Below are 22,142 nucleotides of genomic sequence, written 5' to 3'. Positions count from 1 at the left end.
GATGTTTAGTAGTCAAAGAAAGATCCGTGCGATTAAGTAAAAGCATCCATAAGTGCAGAATGAATATTACATTGTACATACACCGTCCGAATTTCGTCAGGAAGAGCAGCGTACCGTGAAATGCAAATGGAAAGAGGACAATATAGAAAAGAGACAAACAATTGCCAACATTGTAATTGTATATCAAGTTCTATGGGTTAAATCACCATCCATATGTTTGGGGAGAGTAGATGGCCTAACGGCTAGGGTGCTCGACCTCGGACCTGGGGAACTGGGTTTGAGTCTCGGTAACGATGCCAAAACCTCCTGTGATTCTGGGCAAATCACTTAATCTCCCTGTGCCTAAAAATGAATGCGTGTCCTCATGTAACGTAACTGGTGCTATGTAAAGCGCTCTGATACCTGATTCGGTTCGGGTCTAGTTCGCGCTATATAAAACTCTAAAAAAAAAATAAAATAAAAAAAAATATGTGAATGAATGTGAGTATCAACTGGGTTTATTGCATTGTTGGGGATACATGAATGAGTCTAAAAGCAGGTACCATTTACAGCATACGTTATAAAGGTATTGTCACTATAAGTGTGCTAAGCATTCAATTGAATTGAAACAGACCACCTATCTCCTTGTACTCAAGGTCAGCAGTCCAAAACCGATGATCCAGGTACCTGGACTTAAATCGGGAACAATAGTACAATAAGTGACAAATAGTGTAATCATGATCCTGTGCGCATATCCATGCACCAAGACCAGATGCTGGGTAAGTGTAAGAGACCACCAGTTCTTACCATAAGTATATAAATTGACCAATGCATGAAATAATTGGCCGGTTAATGCTAAAAACCACTGGAAGCAAAATTAGTGAAGAACTTTAAGATTATATGAACATCGATACTATTAGTGAGAGAGTATGTATCCCCATAAGTAGCAGGAAACAACTTACTTAAAGATATGGCAGCGTGGTCAGTGTTCCATCTGATCAACTGGAAACATTCTGCGGTCTGCAAAAGTTTCCAAATCTGACAAAGAACACAGACGGCTAATTAAAGTATAAGGGTCACTAAAGGTATGCAATTATGGAAGCCATTTACCTATAAGTTGGTCAAAAGCGAAGTCAGAAGCGGTTCAGCAATGCTGATCAAAAAGAGGTGCTCACAGCGGTCATTCATGAGACGCCACCAGCACCACCTCGTTAAAATAGTAAATGCTACTTTCGGGTACAGTCCACAAGATCCGTGGCCGAAGTGAATTCAACGGCATGGGTGTCGCCATATTGGAATGGAGGAATTGGGATTAAAGCAAAACAAGCTGAGGGATGGCTAATAATGTCACTAACAATACCCTAGGGAAGCCAATCTTAGATTGCCAATAAAAACGTCCCATTTAAGGTAGCAAGTATTTAAAAGCGGGCCTAAACTGAAAAGGTGATAGCGGGCACTGTGTGATATCGCTTAGCATCAAGATGGGCAACTTATATGGATTCCAAGGGTGATAAAGCATTAATATTAATACTAACGTGAAAAAAGGATAGAACTTGTCTCTGATGCAAAAGAAAGTGAAGATTATATAAAGTCAAAATCCATTTACACCACCTAGGTCATGCCAAGGAGGATATCCATAGGTATCTCTGCCAGGAATTAAGGATCAAGATATCTGAAACTGCCTAGCACATTTCATGAGTTTTAGGTTACCAGGAAGGAAGAATGCTGGTACTGTCAAGCATCTCATGTGTTAAAGAGAGTATTTGGAGTATTAAAGGTCTTAAGGTTAATTGGAGTCCATGAGATAGTCAGGAACCTGATCAGGAGAAAATGTCTCAGTGAAATCGGGTGGTATCAGCGAATCATGATGGGGTGCGCAAATTATATGCTAATCATGAGATGGCTACGGAGAAGTCTGAAAGAACAAGGTCAGTGAAAGGTCATCGTCAAGGTAAAAATAAAATAAGCTTAACCAAGCATGATAATCTATTACATCCTACTAAAAGTGTACATATAGCCTGGTCTAAATAGTACCTGATTTTAAACTCATTCACATATCCACAACAATGCCAGAAACTGAATAAATTGCCACACATTCATTTACATATGGATGGTGATATAACCCATAGAACTTGATATATGATTCAATATTGGAAAATGTTTGTCACTTTTCTATTTGTCCCCTTTCAATCTGCATTTGACGGCGCAGTGCTCTTTATGAATTTTTGAACTCCTGATGCAATTCGGAATGTGTATTTATAAGTTTATATTCATTCTGCACTTATGGATGCTTTTACTTAATCACTGATCTTTCTTTGATTACTAAACATCTAACTTGTATCCCCCATGATTAATTTTGGATTACATGAATCCTGTACATAATGATTCTATTCAATGTCTTTTTAATTGGAATCTAGCATTGTGATGTTCTCTGAATAATTTTGTTCTGTGTTCATTTATTTGAAATGTTGTATTACAATGTCCTCTGAATAGCCAATGGAAATCTGGTATTGCACAATGGGTGTTTGCTTATCTACTGACAAATTGACAATTAATTCTTGTGTTTGATTATATCTATTCTCTTAAGGATTGGTTAATGTGGTTTTACCTTGGATTTTCTTTCTTTCTTTCTTTCTTTCTTCTCTATTGCTTTTTCCTTTGAGAATCATTTTGGATTATAAAAAGAATAAAGATTAATTTTCTCATTACTCTGGATTTACTCTTACATTTTGGAACTTTCATATGAAAGACTATTCAGTTACCCAGCTCTGTTATTCATTATTCTTACACAATGCAGGGATGGGTAACCTCCGTTCCAAGGGTAACGCTCATCTTTTTAAGAGGAGGCTTACTCTTATGGATGGAATCAAAGTCTGTTATGCGTTGTGAATCTTTGACCCAATACTTCAAAGGATGCTGAAGCCTCTGCGATCATACTGCCCTACAGCAGTGTCTAATGTATTCACCCGTAGTCAAATCTGCTGTCGATAACACAGTTAAGCCATGGTTGACCATATATAAACATGGGTTAATCATGATTTGCTTGTAAATACGAAAAATGGTTGTGACTACACATGATTCACAACTGCTTGCAGCATGCAGCATACTCCAAATTCTGTATGGCAGTGACTGGCGCTACAATTGAATTGTTTCATTGTGTTCTTATATAATATGGACTGCCATCTACTGAATAATAAAAGCTATATATTTCCAGAGTGATCAGCAAGGCAAACAAGACCACTGCTCGAAGGCAGAAATGAAGGAGCAGGATACCAAACTCTGTAAAATGCAACATACTGGTAAACTTAACAGTGAGATTGTAGTGACTTAATTGAAGATGGATCACCTGTTTGGCACAACTATGACATGGAATAAAGGATACTGGCATCTGGTTTTTTGAACATTTACCTTGACTAGGCCACAGATAGGTGCCATTTGTACGGCCATATATGGAGTATGACGGGGAGGTGTGCCCCATCTTTTGTGAAGCCAAGGCCTTCTCATATTCATTGGGTGCTGGAACTGCAAAAAAAGTAAATATTACTTTTAATAGGATCACTTATAGTAGTAGGCCATAGACCCACTTCCTCACCGGAGGACAAACATCCACAGCTGTTCCATCCCACCCTTTCTTAGTTTTGTCCCTTGAATGATCCCTTTCCTATTTGGCTGTGTTCAAGTGACCCATAATCCATCGGATCCCTTGGGCAGCAACTCTAGAGCTTCTCACAGACACACTTTGTGACATCTGGGAAGGAAGAAACCCTAAACTGGTCTCTCCCACCCATATATGTTGAGAGCACACCCTACTCAAACCATTACATAGACTAGGGGGCCCGAGGCCACCAAATCCCTGCCAGGGGCCGCCACGCAAATATGTATCTAAGGATATATATTGGCGTGGTGGCCCCTGGGGTTTGGCAGCCCTGTGCAGGTGCACAGCTTGCACATGCCTAAGGCCAGCCCTGGCCCAGGGGAGATGCCAATTGAACATCAGTCTGTATAAATTATGTCCAGTGACCTTTGGTAAAAACACATTACTTACCTGCAGACTGTGGTTCTCTGATATTGGTATCTTTTATAGATTTACAAGTTTGAATCATCACCCTCGTTGTGCTGGGAGTCTCAGGGTGATTTATAGTAAGCAGTACAATACTAAAATGAGCTTGAAAAAGTAAAAAATGATCGCATTGTTCACCTGTTCACATCATTTAAAAATAATGAATCTTATGCCAATCAGGGGGCAGATTAGCAGGGGAAGCACACTGAAATAATTTAATTTAGCAGTGTTCATGCAAACACAACTTTCATGTTTGCATGAACTCTGCAGTGTCAGTGCGCAGGTCAGCCCTCTCAGCCTCTCTATCAGGCTCCTGGTGTCAGGAAGAGGAGGAGGAGGAGGAGGGGGAGGGGCCTGACAGACGACCCAGCTACAGAGTGTTGCTTAAAAATACAGGACTCTATAGATGGATGTCTGGATTGTGTGTGTGAGGGGCATAGTTCAACTATGATCTCCTTTTGTATTCAGCAGACAAACTGCACATGCTTCAGGCAGCACAGTATAACTGCTCAAATATGGCTGTCAGGGCCAGGGCCGGACTGAGAACCACAACCGGCCCTGGGAAAGTGCTCGGCCGGCCCCCCTCTCCACTGGGGGGAAGGGAGTGGGGGTTTGGTGGTGCCGCGGAGCTCTTTGCCGTGGCCGGTTTTTGGCCGATTTTGGTACAGGGCCGATTTTGCAGCTAACGACCCTGTAACATAAACGACCCCCAGGGGCCCAAATCCGGCCCCCACCCGTGCGGCGCACCGGCGGATTGCCCGGTGCCTGCTATATCCAGTCCGGCCCTGGTCAGGGCACACATTAATGGTTCACTGAGGCCAATAAGATCCCTACAGAGCAGGAGGGTAAGACGCCCAGCACTAAGACTGTACTTCCAGTTCTATCAAGAAGCTGGGAGAGGGTGTCAGGTGGGTCTTCCTTTGAAACCTGGCCCTGCTGCCCAGTCTGGCTCAGCATTAGAAATGATTTCTTGCTTGTTCCTATGTCCAGCACCTCATTCCTGCTCTGCTGTTGCCATGGAACCTCTGAGTTGCCAGCAAAGGAAGAAAGGTAAGCGAGAACAATCTGTGTTGGTTCTCTGTGTATGTGTGGGTGATAGTGTGTTTGTGAGTGATAGTGAGAGAATGGGATTAGGTTAACTTAATGTGTCAATGAGAATGAAAGACTGAGACTCAAAGACTGAGTGAGAGTGAGCATTAATAAGGGAAAGCAAGGGAGTGAGTAAATCAGCGGGAATGGATCAGCATGAGTGAGTGAGGGGCATGTGAGGGGGAGTGGGAGTGAATTACGGGTGTCTCTATAAATGGTGCAACAGGTGCAGTTGTACCTGGGCGCAGAGACCCTGGGGCAACTGCAACTGCTGCACTAACAAACTAGCACACCTGTACCCCAGGAGTTCAAATTAGAGCCCATGTACACCAGTGGTTGTGAGTGAGGGTACGTGACTGTGAAAGTGTGAGATGTGGAAGTGCATTTGTGAATGAGAAACAATGAGTGTGTGTGTAAGGGCACTGTCGGATCTGGGGTCACCAGTTGCCAGGGGGGTAGCCTGGCTCGAGCAGGTTGGCACCCAAAAGCTTAGGTGTAAAGTGACCACACAGCACACACATCTACTGAGCCAGTGAGCGCACACAATGACTGAGACCACACCAGTGAGTTTTTTTTTTGTCCTCATCTCCACCATGGTTGTAATCTGTCGAATCTCTGGACTGGGAAGAGAGAAAGACAGGCAGTGAATGTGACACGCAAACTCAGTATGAACTGGTAGGGGTACGGCCGATTGGTGGAGTTGCCAAAACCCAGATGCTGTGTCGATCACTCTGCACATTCTACCCCCAGCAACTTATTGGACGGATACTCAACCATCAGCCAGTTTCCTTATTGCTTGAATCAACCTTTATACCCAACAAAAAAGGCGAGGTGGCACAGCAGAGTAAATATATCATGGCTTCGTAATCATCGGACGTGGGGAAACCCCCCCCCCCAAAAAAAACTCACACCTCTAGCGAGATTAATCGAGTAGGTGCCAAAAAGCTATTTTTTCTGGTTTCCTAGCTCTGGCGAGATCTAATTTAGATATTTGTAGCATTGAAGTGCGCCAGTCGTGTATGGAAGGGGGACATACCTCTTTCCATCGCTTGCAGATTTGTCTGCGGGCCACCAGGATGGAGAAAAATAAAAGATTTTTGATTGCACTTCGCTTCTGATCTACTACTCCGAAGATTACTAACGGAAGATCGATAGACACCGTGGAACCGATGGAAGATGTAAGTTTGTTGCTGATTTGATCCCAAAAAGACCTAAGTTGGGGGCAATCAAAGAACATATGTGCATCAGAGGCTGCCACTAGACCGCACCGCGCACATGCGACCGAACCCCCTGAGGAAAATTTGGAAAGCCTCTGAGGCGAATAGTAGGCCCTGTGGATAGTAAAAAGATGGTTTCTGCGGAGCCAAGCTGGTTTGACCAGGTCCCACAGAACGTTACATGATGTTGACCATAAATCGTTCAAATTCGAGGATGGCATCAAGGACCCCCATAATTTTACGGGGAGATGAAAATCCCCGTCAATCTCCTCCAAGATTAAATTATTCCATAGGGAGACTTCCTTTGCTGCTGTTGGTTTGTCTAGCATGAGGGATTCCAGATGGTTGCCTTCACCTAGAGGTCTATTGTGGAGCCGAGCGGGTCTATCTGGCTGTGCTTGGGCTTGGGCCCAACTTGAGATTTGCAGATACTTTCATCTAGACAGGCCTGGACCTGTCTTTCTTGCTAGATGTTCCCATGGCAGCAAGACTCCATCCACGAATAGGTCACCCCAAGTTAGAATTCCAGCATCTTTTAGTGGGATTACCAATGCATCAGTCGTCCAGCCAGGAGGTACGGGAAGATCCCATATTAGAGATCTATTTGAATAGTATCCTAATTTAGTTACAGATCTTATATTGTACCAAGTTCTTGCAAGACCCTGCAGCACCTTTAGTTTGATCTTCTTAAAAAATGTGGGGTCGCCAAACTTGAATAGGAAGCCTGACTGCCTGACTGCCTGACTTCTTCCCCCTGCAACAATGCCTTAAACATCAACCCTATACCTTGGTCTGATGGAGTTTTTAACAGCATTCGTGCATGTGTCATCTGAAAGGCCCAGGCATATATCTGAAGGTCGGGACCGGCTAATCCACCTTTCTCCCTACGTCGCCTTAATTTCTTCCACGCGATCCTTACAGTTTTATTTCTCCATATAAATGAAGAAATGCTGCTCTGCATCTTCGCCACTAATGATGTGTCAAAAAATAATGGTATAGTGTTAAAAATAAAAGTTAACTTAGGTAAAATTGACATTTTCACCAAGTTTGTACGTCCCAGAACCATCAAGGGTAGGTGCATCCAAGACTCCATTAGTTTCCGGCATTCTTTCGCAACTATTTTAAAATTTGTAGATGCAATCATATTGATGTCTTTAATGATTCTTAAACCGAGATAATTGAGATTACTATTGAAATCTGTTAGATCACTGTTCCAAGCCATTGTTTCCGTCTTAGATGCGTTAACCTCGTACCCTGAGATTTCCCCGAACTCGAGTGCTAAGTTTATAGCTGCTGGAAATGCGGTGCTGATACCCGACGTCATGATCATAACATCATCGGCGTACAGTGACACCTTTTTTTCACAATCTCTATACTTAAAAAGCTTAATGTTATTAGCCTGGCGGATTTTCTGCGCAAAGGGCTCAATATAGAGATCGAAAAGCAGAGGAGATAAGGGGCACCCATGACGTGTGCCCCTTGTGATGGTAAATGACTCAGATAGTCCACCATTAACCAAGACGGAGGCCGTTGGATTATGGTATATAAGATCCACTGCTCTACGAAAAGAGCATCCCATGCCGAACTTTTCCAAGACCCCCAACAGGTACCACTAATTGACCCTGTTGAAGGCCTTGGTGGCGTCCAGCGTGAGAATTGCCAATGGCGTAGAAGAAGTTGTCGCCATATCGATTGCTCCTATAAGGTCATACGTCAGCTCTCTTGGCTAAAAGGGATGTAAAGATTTTATAGTCCGCATTAAGTATTGAAATGGGACGGTATGAACCGCAGTCGAAAGCGTCCTTGCCTAGTTTCAGGATGAGTGTAATGGAAGCATTATTCCAGGAGGTGGGAGGTAAAATTCCTTCTTGCAAAATTTGATTAAATATATCTACGAGAAGAGGAGAAATTTCAGTTATTAGGTGTTCATATATTTCAGACGGCAAGCCGTCGGGCCCCGCCGCTTTACCTCCCTTGCTGTTTTTTATTACATTCATCACCTCTTCTTCCGTGGTCCTCTTATCCAAGAATAAACTTTGTTCTATGGTTAGAGATGGTAAAGAAATGCCTTCCAGCCACTCCTTTATTCTGTCAGATGAGGTATTCATGTCCTCCTGATATATATCCTGGAAAAAATCCTTGAAGGCAGATCTTATTTCAGCGTCTGATGATACGGTCCCAGCCCTGGTTTTAATAAAACGTTGTTCCGACTCCGATCAGTTCTGGACTTCCAGGCTAGTAATTTACCAGCCCCTTCTCCGAATTCAAAATTGGCTAACTTGCTGGCTTCCCATTTCTGGAGAATACGCTGATTAAGGATAGAAGCCAACTGCCCCTTAAACTCTAGTAGTTTTTCCTGATTATCCGATGTAATTGAGTCAGAGACATTATTACAGGCCTCTAGCTCAGATTGGATCAGTGACAAATTGGCTTCTTCTTGGGTGTATAGCTTTCTCCGGAATGTAGTTTTGCTCTTAATAATACCCCGCAGGAAGCACTTAAAAGCGTCCCAGACAATACTGGGATTAGCAGAGCCAATATTGAGAGGAAAAAATTCCTGTATCTCTGCCTTAAAACATGCCAGATCGTCTGGAGATGAAAAAAGGGAGCAATCGCACGTCCATGTCCTGTTCGGAGATCTACTCAAGCCAACAAGTTCTAGAGAGACAGCACTGTGATCTGACAGGTGTGACGGTAGATAAGCAATATTTTTTACCGAGTCAAGCAAAGTTTTGCTGATTAGGATAAAATCAATCCTAGATTGATGGTGATATTTAAAATTATGAAATGAGTAGACTGGTTTTTGATCTGCTCTTACTCTCCAGATATCTAGAAATCCATATTGATTCATAGATTTAAGTAAGAAGGCTCTGGATTTAGAGAATGTTTGTTGCCGGCTGGAAGGAGTCTTGTCAATCAGTGGATTAAGCACGATATTAAAATCCCCCGCCATTATGACAGATTCTGGGAAGTGCAATAATTCAGAGAATAATGTCTCTTGGACCGATGGGTCGTCCCGGTTAGGTCCATAGTACCCTACAATGGTGAAATGTGATCCATTTATGACTACTGCAGCAATGACCCATCTGCCTGCGGAGTCAACCTTCTGCTTTACGATTTTTGTGGTGTTTGATTTTTTAAAGATAATCGAGACCCCTCTAGTAGTACTTGTTTGCGAAGTTGAAACAGACAGATCTATCCACTTGTTCTTTTTTATTACTTCTAACAGGTCGACTTCAACCAGGTGTGTCTCCTGGAGTATTATGACGTGCGCATCTGAGTCCCGTAAATATTGAATGATCCTGTTAGACCTAGGTTTGGTGCGCAGGCCATTAATATTCCAGGAGAGAATCCTAAGCATACTCATGACAAGTAAGATTAATTTGACCCATCATGCGGTCATTAGCTGACAACTGAAATACTACGCCTAAGAATATTAAACCTGCCCATAGTAAAAAGCAAGAAGAGAGACAGTCCACAACTAAATTGGAAATGAGGAATTTTTTTATTTTTTACTCCCCCCCCTCCCCCAACACCCAAGTGAAACCCCCCCAACCACCCTTGAGGAACCCTTGTTCTATCTAACTGGAACATGTCCGGTTTTTCGGTACCCCTAACTCTTTACTGAGCCCCTGCAAGAGCGTATCTTATAGTGTAGAGGGCTGTGTAGTGCTCCATTGTATTAATAACTTGGAAATCGCAAAAATGTATTTTTATTCTTTTTTTGTTTCTCTTTTCTTTTTTTTTCCTTTTCCTTTTTTTTCTTCTTTCCCCTTTTTCTTTATCAATCACCTCATTGTGCAGATTAACTTAGTATGAATATTTAGTCTTTCGACCTCCACTTTTTGTTTCACTTCCTTTTCTTCTCCTTTTCTCCTATCTTTACATTATCTTTCTATTATCTTTTTCCCTTGCTTCTATACTTCTCCCATTTTCCTATTTCTCGCATAATTTCCTCCCCCTTTTTTCCCCCCCTTCTCCTTGTGGTCTTGACCCTACTCCATTGATTTACTAAGGGAAGACATAGAATTTTTTTTTTTGTTGTTTTTTTTGGGGGGGGAGTCAGAAGGATGAAGGAAAGGACAAGAGACAGAAAAAAAATATATATATAATCTGGCCCTCATTATTTTATCCCGAGCCGCCTTCAGCCCCCTTTGTGGCTCCAAAGGTCATCAGTAGGTCATCTGCAGCCTGAACCGTGTGGATATTAAACATCTTATTATTCATCATAATCTTCAGGTCTGCGGGAAATCTCAGCTGTACTGTTGCGCCTAAATTTCTAAATGCCTTCATCCTCCTGCCCAATTCCCATTGCCTATTTAAGGATGCCCTTGATAGATCAGATATTATTTGAAAGTTAAAGCCCTCTCCTGACAGGGATTTTTGCTTAAGTGCTAAATTGAGAATTTGGTCCTTTAAAGAATAGGTGTGGAAGTTTACCAATACCCTGCGTGGTTTAGACCTCTGTGTACTCAATCTAAAGGGATCCCTGTGGATTCGCTGTATATCTAGAGCTAATTCCTCTTCTGAGTGATCCAAATTAAGAGATTTTTTTAGGAGTCGGATAATATATGCCTTGATATTTGAGCCTTCACTACCTTCTGGCACATTTAAGATACGAATATTAGAGTGCCTAGAGTTATTCTCCAAAATCTCCAGCCTATCAGCTAGGGCAGTATCCTCTCCTTTTAGTTTTGTGATCTCTTCCTTGACATTGTCCAGTTCAAGCGAGATCACAGCAACTGTCTCCTCCAGCGCTCCAGTTCTCGAAAATAATCCATCTATCTTGCTGTCTAGGGATTCACAATAAGATCTAATTTCTTTCTGGATTTTCGTTGACTCATCCAAGCCCCGTTTTATATCTGCTGACAAGTTTGAGAGCATGGGCAATAGAAATGAGACCGTGAGATCTGGGGTAGCGTCCATTCCAGAAGCAAGAGGTCTAGGTGGCAAAGCACTATCGGAAGGTAGATTGGGAATTATCTGTGAGGAAATATTCAAATTCGAATATAGATTTAAGTTGGGACCCTCCTCTAGGCTCTGGGGTTGGTTTTGGATTTCTAATGGGACTTCAAGCTCAACAAAATTGCTTGATACGCATGGAGTTTCAGGTAACAAGAGAGAATCTGTTGAGTGCTCTCCAACGCAGATGCCTTTGCCGACAAACACCTCTGCGTTCAGCTCTGCCTCTGCCGTAGATGCCATATAAATGGGTGTACTGGGGGCACTATTGGTGTCTGCCAAAAGAAGGTTCTTAGTGGAATCAATACAAGAGATCTTATCGTTATTAATCACAGGAGCGCTCTCATCCAAACAACCTGATTGTTCCGTCTCCATTTGCTGATCAAAGGGTATGCTCGCAAGGGTAGAGATATTTTGTGCTAGGTCCAATACTTGAGGAATCGCCTTAAAATAGGAACGGAGCGACGGTGTTATCTTGGAACTAGACTCCAGGACAGTTTTTGCAGCCTTAGTTTTTTTTGCTCGCTTGGCTTTCACTTCATTGGAAAGGTAAGAAGATATTTTAGAGGAGGTCTTTGAGTTACTCGCTGTCTTGAACCATTCCTTACCCCCTTCAGCAATTTCTGCGAGCGGGCTCTTGATCTCTGGGCTAATTCTCGACTGCCCCCCTGCTGCTAGTAATGTACTTCTGGCCCCTTTCCTGTTTTTCACTTTCCCCCCTCGGTTGTGGTGTTTGCCCAAACCCTTTCCTCTGTGCCCTTTATTAAGTACCTCAGAGTGCACACAAGCGCTGGGAACCCCCCTCCCTCCGTTGGTTCCCAAGTCCGAGTCTAAGTCTAGGGGTACCTGAGCCAAATTGCCACCAACTTGCCCCCCTCCTCTATGCTTCCCCTTCACCTGCTTTATCGGCGTTAATTGCTGAGCTCCTGCTGATGTAAAATCCGATGCTGTGGCCACTGCTGGTGCAAGGGGTGAGACAGCTGCTGTTGGGACTGCTTCGGTTCCTTCCTGTAACTGCACCGCTTCATCCACTCGGTCCCTACGGAGAGACCGCAAGTATCTTCCGCGGCGGAGCTCCAGGGCGGCCCTGTGCCAAAGCCAGCAGCAGAACGGCGAAGATTGCAGAGGAGACCGGCCTCGGAAGGACGCCGAGTCAGATGGAAAAACACCCTTCCCCCGACACATGGAGAGGGAAAGAGGACTTGCACTAGCCTCTTCAAAAACGATGATCCTGTGGAGCCGATTCTTTGGGAAAAACAGCGTGTTCTTCGAAAAAATTAGCTCAGAGGTTTCCTGATGTAAGGATTAAAGATTAAAGTTGTAGTTTTTCCCTTAGCTTTTCACGCAACGAAAGACGCCCTCATTCTTCCTGATGATTAGTAAAGAAGCACCGCTCCGCAGGTGCTCAGAGCGGAGTACCGCGGCAGCTAGCCTGCTGCCGCCATGTTCCTTCACACCAGTGAGTTTGATTAAAAATCAAATAGCTTTTATCTAGAATAAAATGCAGGGTGTTCAATAACTCAATACATTAACTCATCAAAGCATTTCATCAGGGGAGTACTTCACTATTCACTGTAATGTATCACCATAACCATTTCATTACATGAGCAACCCTTTCATTATAGCACTAAAGGCGTTGGGTCAACAGTTCCTTATGCAAGAATAAACATTTCATCAGGCCACATTAAACATTGCATGAGGAATAACCATGTCACTGAACTGGGATGAGCTTTCCATTAATCAGCAGTGGAGCCCCCCCCCTTTTGGGGTAGAGGACCAGGCAACACCTCCTTATCAGAGATCAAGCATCACATTAGGCATAAAGGATCATTTCATTCTGGGAGCGACATTTCCATTCCAGAGGAATAAACAATGCATCAGGCAAAAGTACTTCATTAACCAACAAATAACCCAGGCCTCAGGAACTACATTAGCTGGCATTTAGCTTGACCCCAGGCATGGGGTTAACTCATCTAGCCCCGGATCCAGGGGCCTACCGGAGTCTTAACCCAGTTCAGGGGCTGCTTTGGCTAATTAGGGCCAACGGGGCCCAACTCAGTCTTCCCCAGGGGAGGGGTGAACTCGGGGCCTCCTGCGGCCTTCCGCCCTCCTCCCCGGGGTTTACCTTAACCTTCGGGCCTACCCGGCCCCTTGCGGAGGTTTGCAGATGGTGGGGAGGCTCCCCTTGCGGAGGTTTGCAGATGGTGGGGAGGGCTCCGGCCCTCAGGTAGGCCTTCCGCGGCCTTCCGATCTATTCCCGGCCCTTCGGGGGCCGTCCCTGGCAGGTGGGGGCTCTCGCTCTCTCTCTGAGCCCTAATCAGGAGGAGGCTGGGGGAGGTTTCTGACCTCACGGCCAATCGCGGAGCGGCTGCAGAGGACGTGTCACTTGCAGCCAATGGCTGCACGGCTATGGACGGGGCGCGGACGGGCGCCCTCGTCACGTGGGGAGAGTGTCCCGGCCTCCAAGGCCTAGCGCAGCATGACAGGAATTCGCGGCGGCCCTCTCCGGGCTCCGGGGGCCGCCGAGGGGGGTGATGAAGGCTGCGCCGGCATCACAGAGAGAGCGCCGGGCCGCGACGACGTAGACAAGGCTCAGAAGGCTCCCGGGCTGAGGCGGTGAGTTCGGTGGTGCGCTCGCCGGGAAGCGCCTTGCAGTTGAAGCGCTCGGTCCTCGCGGCGCTTTGGGGGCAATCACGACAGCGCCTCGGGCAGCAATCTCTGGGCCCACAGAAGGTCTCAGCGGCGTAGAGCTTCTCAGGGGGCACAGCGCCTGGGTGGAACGCAATGTTGGGGGCACCCACAGCAGTTCTGGCCGATTGCAGCGCTTGACAGTCAGCAGTCCACAGCGCTACTCAGGGGCACAGTAGGAGAGCGCTGAGTAGGTCGGACAGGCAGATTTGCAGTTCAGGCCAGGCAGGACAGTAAGGGAGAATGAGGCAGCACAGCGCATGGGCCCAGGGGGCGAACCAGGGGGGCATAGATTGCACAGCCCAGTACCTGGTTGATCCCCAGTAGTCCTGTGGCAGTTAGGTTTCTTCTAGGCGCTTGGTGGTTCTTGCGCCCTTGGTAGACAGTAGGTTCTTGGTTTCTTGGAAGGGGGGGTTGAGTTGAAGGCTGCTGACAGGATTCCTCAGCAGGTCACTGCAGGTGGTCCCTGGGTTCCTCTCCCGCCGGGCCAGATCAGTGGACTAGTTCAGTGTTCCTCACACAGCTTGGTGGGCAGCGCCTAAACCCTGTCACCCCCAGTGGTATAGGTTTCTGACTAGGCCCTACCGCCTAAGTCTCCTGCGTAGGGTCCCCCAGGTCAGTGAAGCCCCAACTAACTGAAAACTTTCTCTCCTTTCCTTTATATATGCCCAGGTCAGGTGACCACACTCTAAGGGGTCAAAAACAGACTCCGCCCCTATTCTAGAAGGTTCCAGGAGCTTCCCTAGTCTAGCTATGGGCAAGCAAGTCAGGCTGGTATGGCAACAATGTTTAGGGGTTCCAGCCAGCTCCTGGCAACTAGAGTGCGCATAAAAAGACCACGCTGCAGTAGCAGGGGTCAGTGGCAGCCATGTTGGGGAAAGAGAGCACCTGCAACTTAGCATTGGTTAGCAATGGTAAGGTGCTCGGAGACCTACGGCCAACAAAAAAGAAGGTGGGAAAAATGAGGCAAGGGTGAAAAAAATAGGGAAAGACCACGCTAGGGCTGACAGGTCTAACAGGCACCCAATGCAAAATTTGAAAACAATGAGGTGAACCAGTGGCAAGTATTACACCCCACCACTTTCAGGGATCACCAGCCTCCACTGCAGATCCGTGATTATCACTCCTCTAATGGACCACCATACCTCAGATTTTCTAGCACATGTGTGAGATTAGATTATCTTTCAAGTGAACCTGGAACAGGGAGAAGGGTCGCATCTGAATCTATGGCAGATACCAACAGAGGAGAACCACAGTTTAAAGGTAAGTAACTTTTTTCTCCAGTATTGGGTCATTCATAGATTCACATTCTTGGTGGTTGGAGGAAAATAGGCAATATTTATGGAACTGGCTCACCGTATTGTAAAAGATTGCAAGATGCAGGTGATCATGAACGATGCAGCCAGCTTGCGTTTTGGGCTGGCTAGACGGGCTCATGCCACCCCTTTGCTACACAGGTTACATTGGCTCCCTGTCAAACAGAGAGACAAGTTTAAGGGCCCCTGTATCGCCCATAAAGCCATTTACAGCCAAGCCCCAGGCTTTATCAAGGAACATCTGTTGAACTATGTTCCGGAACGCACATTGCGATCATCCATAGCAGGCTTTTTGGCCCTTCCAAGAGTTAAATTGGCATCGAAAGGTGGCCGAGCAATTTCGGTTTTAATCCCTCAAATCTGGAATGAATTACCAGAGAACCTTCGGAAGGACTCTGCTCTCCTTTCCTTTAGGAAAAGTCTTAAGAACTATTTGTTTAGGGTAGCCCTAGTTACAGTGTATTATGCTGGCCTGCATGTTCCTGGGATTCTGGTTGCTACCTGAGCTTTCTCTACAAGCGCTAAGAGACCTGCAGGTGATTATGCGCTATATAAGCTACAATTAACATAACATAACAGTTTCTGGTTCATGATAGTTTAGAAGCCAGGCAATCAGCAATCTTGGAGGGGCGCCAGGGGCCGAAGGAGGGGCGAGCACCCTGTGAGCCATCTCGACCATAAACGTTGGAGAGAAGGCCTCCCTGCCAAACAATTCTACCAGGAGTCTCTCAACATAGGCCGCAATGGGGCCCGAGTTCGTGGATTTACGTATCCCAGCTGTGCGGATATTATTGCAATGTGATCTGGTCTTCAAATTCTCCGCCTTCGAGGCCGTTGTCTTCATGAGTAGCTCAACCCGTTCAAGGCGCTCCGTCATTGTTGTCTGGGTCTGGGTGTCCTCCACTACCGAGATATGTTTATCAGCAGTATTGATTCGAATCTCATATTTGTCTAACTGGCCATGCATATGCTCGAGGAGAGCGTCCAACGTCTCGAATCTCGCGTCTATAGTCTTAAAGCCAGCCCGCAGCTCTACCATGGCAGTGGCACTGTCAGCAGAGGAGAGGCCAGCTTCAGAGGGGCCCGGTGGGCCCGGGCCTCCCCCTCAGTCGGCACCATCACTGTCGTCTCGCCTGGGAGTTTTAGTCATGTCAAATGACAACTGGCGCACTTTGGGGTAGCTTCGGCCCATGGCACATGTTTCTGAGAAAAAAGTAGCTGTAATATCTCTAGGTCCAGGCAGGCAACTCGTTCCTATATTGAGAGCCACCAAGGAGAGCCCGCAACAGCCCCTTGGCCACAAGACGAGGCAGCGCCTCCCCCTATGCCAGAATGTAAAGGCAATTCAGCCGCTGGCCCTCTGAATATTTGGCCACCGTCGCCCAGCACATCTCATGATCCTCTGCCTATGCGGGCATTATGACGTCAGGGCAGGCCGTCTCCTCCATGCCAGCAACTATACACGATGTCCCTAATTACACCTCCATTGATATGGTGCTGAGGCACGGAGGGCACTCAACCGCTCCCGTGTCCAATCTCTCATGGGTTTGGCGCATCCTAGGGTTCCATCAAGGGATGTAGAATGCCGTATATGGTGATGGAGAGCGGTCCAGTGTTCGGTGTGGGAGAGCCGGGTAAGTCTACATAGCGGAGTCGAGTGGATGAGAGAGATGGAGAGTAACACTGGTGCCGTCTTGCTGTCCGGATATTGATGGATCTCTAGGAAGTGTGCGCCCCTTCTATAGGTATCTGCACCCAGGAACTGTACTGGCATACTAATCCCCACCATACCTCCGAGACTACCCAGCCGCGTTGGAATTATCACCGGCTTGCCGTTTGCTTCCATCCACCCTGCAGCTCTGTTCAGCCCTGAAGACATCACGGGATCACTCCCTAATGTGACGAATTACGTGTCGGCTGGTTGCTTTTCGATGTTACATTAAATAAATACATTTAAAATCATCATACTGGTTTGGACCGCAGATTCTGTCTGAATACGAGACTTTTTCAAAACCAGAAAGTTACCCCAATTACGTGTGCCCGGGACAGTGTTTCTCATGTTTTATTTATTGAGAACTACTCTTCAATTTTTCCAGGAATATTTAGGAGATGTACTCATTGTGTTCAGGAGCCAAGCAGATAACTTCAAAGATTTTGGGTTTGTTGTGGTTAAGTTCTGAAAGGAGAAGTAGCTCTGTGTACCAGTATTGTCTGGGACACAATAGTGCTATTAATATGAGAAAGCACAGTTCATATTTCATTTTGCTCAGGAAGAGAGGTACTGAAACACCTTTTTTTTAAGAGCTTGTGGCCAAGACTTAAAATCCTCCTTACTCTCTCCTTGGTAGGAAATGCTTTGCATTATTCTGTAATTAGAATTGATCCAATAATAATATTTCAGGCTTGGGTTTAGGGAAGACTTGTCTTTGTTGAGTGTTAAACTCAGGGTGTTGAAGAGTTGTAGACAAACTCCCACTTGCAAAGAAGGAACTTTATTAACCAATTGTCGTGGTAATGGTAAATCTGGTGGCCCATTCTTCTCAGATAAGTTGTTATTGGAGCAATGTACTTGGTGAAAAGACATGGGGCAGATTTGAGGGCAAATGGTAGGACTCTGAACTGGTAATGGTGACCAGCCCCATCGAATCTTAAATATGTTCGGTGTGCTGGATCCATGAGAATGTGGAAATATGCATCTTAAAGATCAAAAGATGCCATATAGTCTCCTTGATTTTGTAACTCGAGGATTTCTTGAAGAGCAGGCATTCAAAATGATTGCTTCTTCAGAAATTTTCTTAGCTATCGTAAATAGAAAAGAGTATTGATCTCAATTCGCCAGCATTCTTTTTTAATTAGCTTTATAGTTTTTGGGTCACATTAAACTTGCGTTTATCTATAAAGCTTGATCGCCTCTCTTCCTTCCTAAAGTACAGGTGGAAGAAGACCTTCAGATAAAGACAGTGTTGTTATAAATAGGAAAATAATGACAGTATAGATTAGCACAGCCTCCGTATTGACCCTCTCTTCCTAGGCATGCCCAAAAATGACAAAATAATCCCAATGCGGCCTGAATCTCAATTCATCTACTACAATGGTTAGGAGAAGTGACGTTAAACCCCCTCTGTACCTGATCTCATCAGAGATGACCCGGTGCCCCACCCTCAGAGCCTTAACAGCACCCTATATGCTGCTGAGGAGGCAGGGGACTGGCAAAACGTCGAAACTACAGGAAGTAAACCGTGCTATTGGAGCTCTGTTTACTTCCTGTTCCTGCCACTGCGCCCGTGATCCCTGATTAAAATCACAGCCACTGCAGTGACAAGTGTTCTGAAGCTCCAACTGCTAATTAGCATATGAAGAAATACAGTAAAGAGGAATTTCCATTTTTTTCAGGTGCAAGTGGTCCAGAAACATTGCCATTGACTAGCAAAATATCAAACTTTTGGAAAGCATGTGTTTTTCCCTAAACTGCAATCCTGCAGACCATTGTGGGATCCAGAATGTCAAGCTACCTGCACAACCACATTTAAATCAATAGAACTCACAGTGGTCATCATGTATTGGAGTCCATGGCCCGCCAATTGAGAAGCATGGATTGCCTCTCCTGCTAGGTTGGTGTGGGCCCAGAGTAGAGATCTGTGGGTAATCGAATGGAGACGGCCACTAAAAACACAAAGCAAGAAAAATTATTAATTTACATTTTTTTTTAAATAATTGCAATATTAATGCTGACATTATTGGCGTGTTAATCAAGTCTTCAATCTTTTCATACAATCAGAAGGAGTGAAAGTTTGTTTCACCATCTCATCTGCAACAGTGCCTCAGATATGTGTTAGATGTTCCAAATCCAAGTGCACAGAAGCAAAAACAATTACATTTTAGGGTGTTCACTCTGTGTACTACCCACTAGTGAATCTTTAAGTGCACATCTATCATTCAAGGTACTCTAAGAGTATTGAGATTGAGTTATGATAACCTATATTCAAAAGCTAGAGGTAAGCTATGGAATGATAGACAAAGACAAAAGTCCTCACATGGCTGTGGAGACCATGCTATCCTGCTCCTATTATGATTTTTCAGGCTTGGCCAGTGTTTATTCCTCCAGTGGATTCAACAATCTGAATTTACTACAGTTGCTCAATGATTCCAAATACTCACCAGCAGAGTATAATATTCAAGTCCTGGGATCAACCAAAGAGTACTATGAACCGGGACACACGCAGCACACTGCACCTATCAATGACAAATCAGTGAACAAGCACTGCCAATGCCAATAGGTCTGGCTTATGAATGACAATTCTTTTTGTGTCATTGATTGGTTTAGGATCTCAGTAAGTCAGCATACATGCACTTCATCACTCATCTTCTTATATTTACCTTTTGACATAACCGCAATAAAACACACACACACTCAACAACAAATGTAAGATCAATTAAAACAATACAAGCAGAAAAAAAGGAAGCATGCTGCTGTCTTCCCATCCTTCTTGAAAAAATAGAACTAATTATAGCAGCAGGTCTCTGCCTTGAAGAGGAATTGTAAATAGTCAAATGAAGTTTTTAAGTTCCAGCATGACTGCCATATTTTGAACCAACATGTTGGCCATCTTGGAATGGTAAAACAATTATACCCTATGGAGAGCAGCATTCCATAATGGTCTCCTGTCTCAGATGAAGTGGGCATGTGGGATGCAATGCACTACAGTATAAATGAGTGCAAGTAAGCGACCCGTTAGCATTGCCTGGAGAGTTTTAGTATTTTGTTGAGAAACATTAAAATAAAAAGAGGAGTAGCGAAGAAATGGAAGTGAAACTATAAAAGGAGAATATTGAAAACTTAAAGGGCTGGCAAAACCAGCTGTGACGATGAAAAGCGCTCAGTTTCAAATTGATGTGCACAAGTGATCAGAAAATGCAGTCATTCACAGGGCAAGACAGCCAATGGCGGATGTGGACTGACACATTATCCCTTGCAGGAAGTTGTCATGGATGGAAATAGAGTGTAAGTAATACTGGAAGATCTCTACTAACCTTCTATGTATCTATATAGATACATGTTCCTAGATATAGATGCATGTATTATCTAATGATTGTTTTATTCCAAGATCCTGGCAGACAGATAAGAAGTGAGTCTTGCAAGAATTATTACACTGTTGTATCAACCCAAAACTCTTTCCCTAAAGAAGTAATCTGTGATATTTCATGTAACAAAATACCTCTCTGTAGGCATTATTATAAAGTTATAACAATCTACCCATAACCCCTTCACTGCTACGTCTACCACCCACTCCCCCACTCCCACCGGTGATAAGCCTTTTTTTGGGCATTTGGGTTAGTTCACGCTTAGACCCCTGTAACTTTGTGTCCACATAACGTATTCATGCCAAATTTGAATCCTTTTCTTCCAACATCCTGAGGATTCTATTATTTTTTTTTTTTTTTGGCCCTGTATTCAGCAACATCATCAACCCTCAGTTGTAGGCGGACATAAAAACATAATCGAGGCGCGAGAACACCTTATGAGCCCCGGAGTAGTAGGAGTATGCCTGTAGTGTCAGGTGAAGCCACCTCCAAAGTCCTATGGCTGACATCTGGCTGCAGAGTGTTGTCTGGCTCTCGCCCCTAGCCCCCTCTCCCGATCTATCCTGTTGGGTGTCCATTACGTCATTGAAGTCACCACCCACCACCTGTATTGTGTCTGAGGTCTCTAATAGTATGTGGTTGAGTGCCGTGAGCGTACGTGATTGCAATTTGGGCGGTGCATATACAGAGACAAGTGTGTAGGAGCGTCTGTTCAGGTGCCCTGTACTCCAGCATACGTCCCTTGGGGGTCCAGCCATGTGCGGGTAATACAAAATGGGGAAGCTATTTTGGCGATAATTGCCACCCCTCTGGAGTCAGATGTGTATCCCGCATGCGCCAACACCCTGTGTCTCCCCCTAGCGAGGAAGGTGCATGCGGTGCCCCGGAGGTGTGTTTCTTGTAGAAAGGTGAAGTCCGGATCGACCCTTTTGATATAGGCATTCACCAGCCCCCTCTTGATTTTAGAGCCCAGACCGTTAACATTCCACGTCAGTATGCTCATTTTCCTATCCGCCCCTATTGGCGTGGTTATGTTATTGGCCATTGGATTGTGCGGTAATTGCATGTATGCCCATACCAGCCTGTGTAGGTGATGCGTGGGCTCAATGTGCGCTGCTGCATGAATCTAGTGCAAGTAACCCCCCTCCTTCCCTCGGCCCTCTCCTTCCCCAACTTGAGAGAGTTCAAAAACTTTCCATCTCCCCCACCCTCCTCCCCGCCTCCCCCCTTCCAGTTGCATCCTATCATAGGACCAAACCATCAGTAGGTGAAGGCCTGTCGCCCTCCCACACATCCCTCCCTTTACAAACTCCGAAACAGTAAGAGAAAGTTCAAATAACGCAAAAGGGCGTGGTAACTTGCATGGTTCCACCCGTCGAGCTGCAATCCCATGTCTCCCAGAGCACTTTCTTTCACGAATGTGAGTCCTGTGTGTCCATTACAGGCGCGCCGGATCTCCCCGAGGAGTCCTGCTCCAAGTGATGAATTTCCTTGACTAGTGGATGGATCAAGTCCTCCACCTCTTCCTCTCCCCCCGTCGCGCGGCCTTCAGATTCTTCCTCTTCATCTCCTTCAGATCGGATACCATTGCACAGGCAACTGAACCTTGAGCCCGCCACAGAGTCATTGCCTGCTGCCGTAGATCCACCACTCCGAATGTCCTCAGTGGCCCGGGATCGGTAAGGGGTCACCGGTGTCAACTTTCTCACTCTCTGTGACTTCTGTCTCTGAGGTTTCGGCAGTTCCCAG

General features: G+C 45.3%; 1 long non-coding RNA gene across 1 annotated transcript in view; it reads right to left on the bottom strand.

Annotated features, from left to right (window-relative positions):
* LOC144754394 (uncharacterized) overlaps positions 1-18,967 on the bottom strand; it is a 111,140-nt gene extending 92,173 nt beyond the window's left edge. The window contains exons 1-2 of the long non-coding RNA XR_013594719.1: positions 18,857-18,967; positions 3,388-3,501 (exon numbers count right to left, since the gene is read on the bottom strand). This is a non-coding gene — a long non-coding RNA (uncharacterized LOC144754394). The remainder of the gene's footprint in view (positions 1-3,387; positions 3,502-18,856) is intronic.
* Between the last annotated feature and the right edge of the window lie 3,175 nt (positions 18,968-22,142).

The sequence above is a fragment of the Lissotriton helveticus genome, chromosome 5_1, assembly GCF_964261635.1.
Source record: "Lissotriton helveticus chromosome 5_1, aLisHel1.1, whole genome shotgun sequence".
NCBI classification, from domain to species: domain Eukaryota; kingdom Metazoa; phylum Chordata; class Amphibia; order Caudata; family Salamandridae; genus Lissotriton; species Lissotriton helveticus.
The sequence above is the reverse complement of the archived record's forward strand: the minus strand, read 5'-3'. Positions and strand labels throughout refer to the sequence as shown.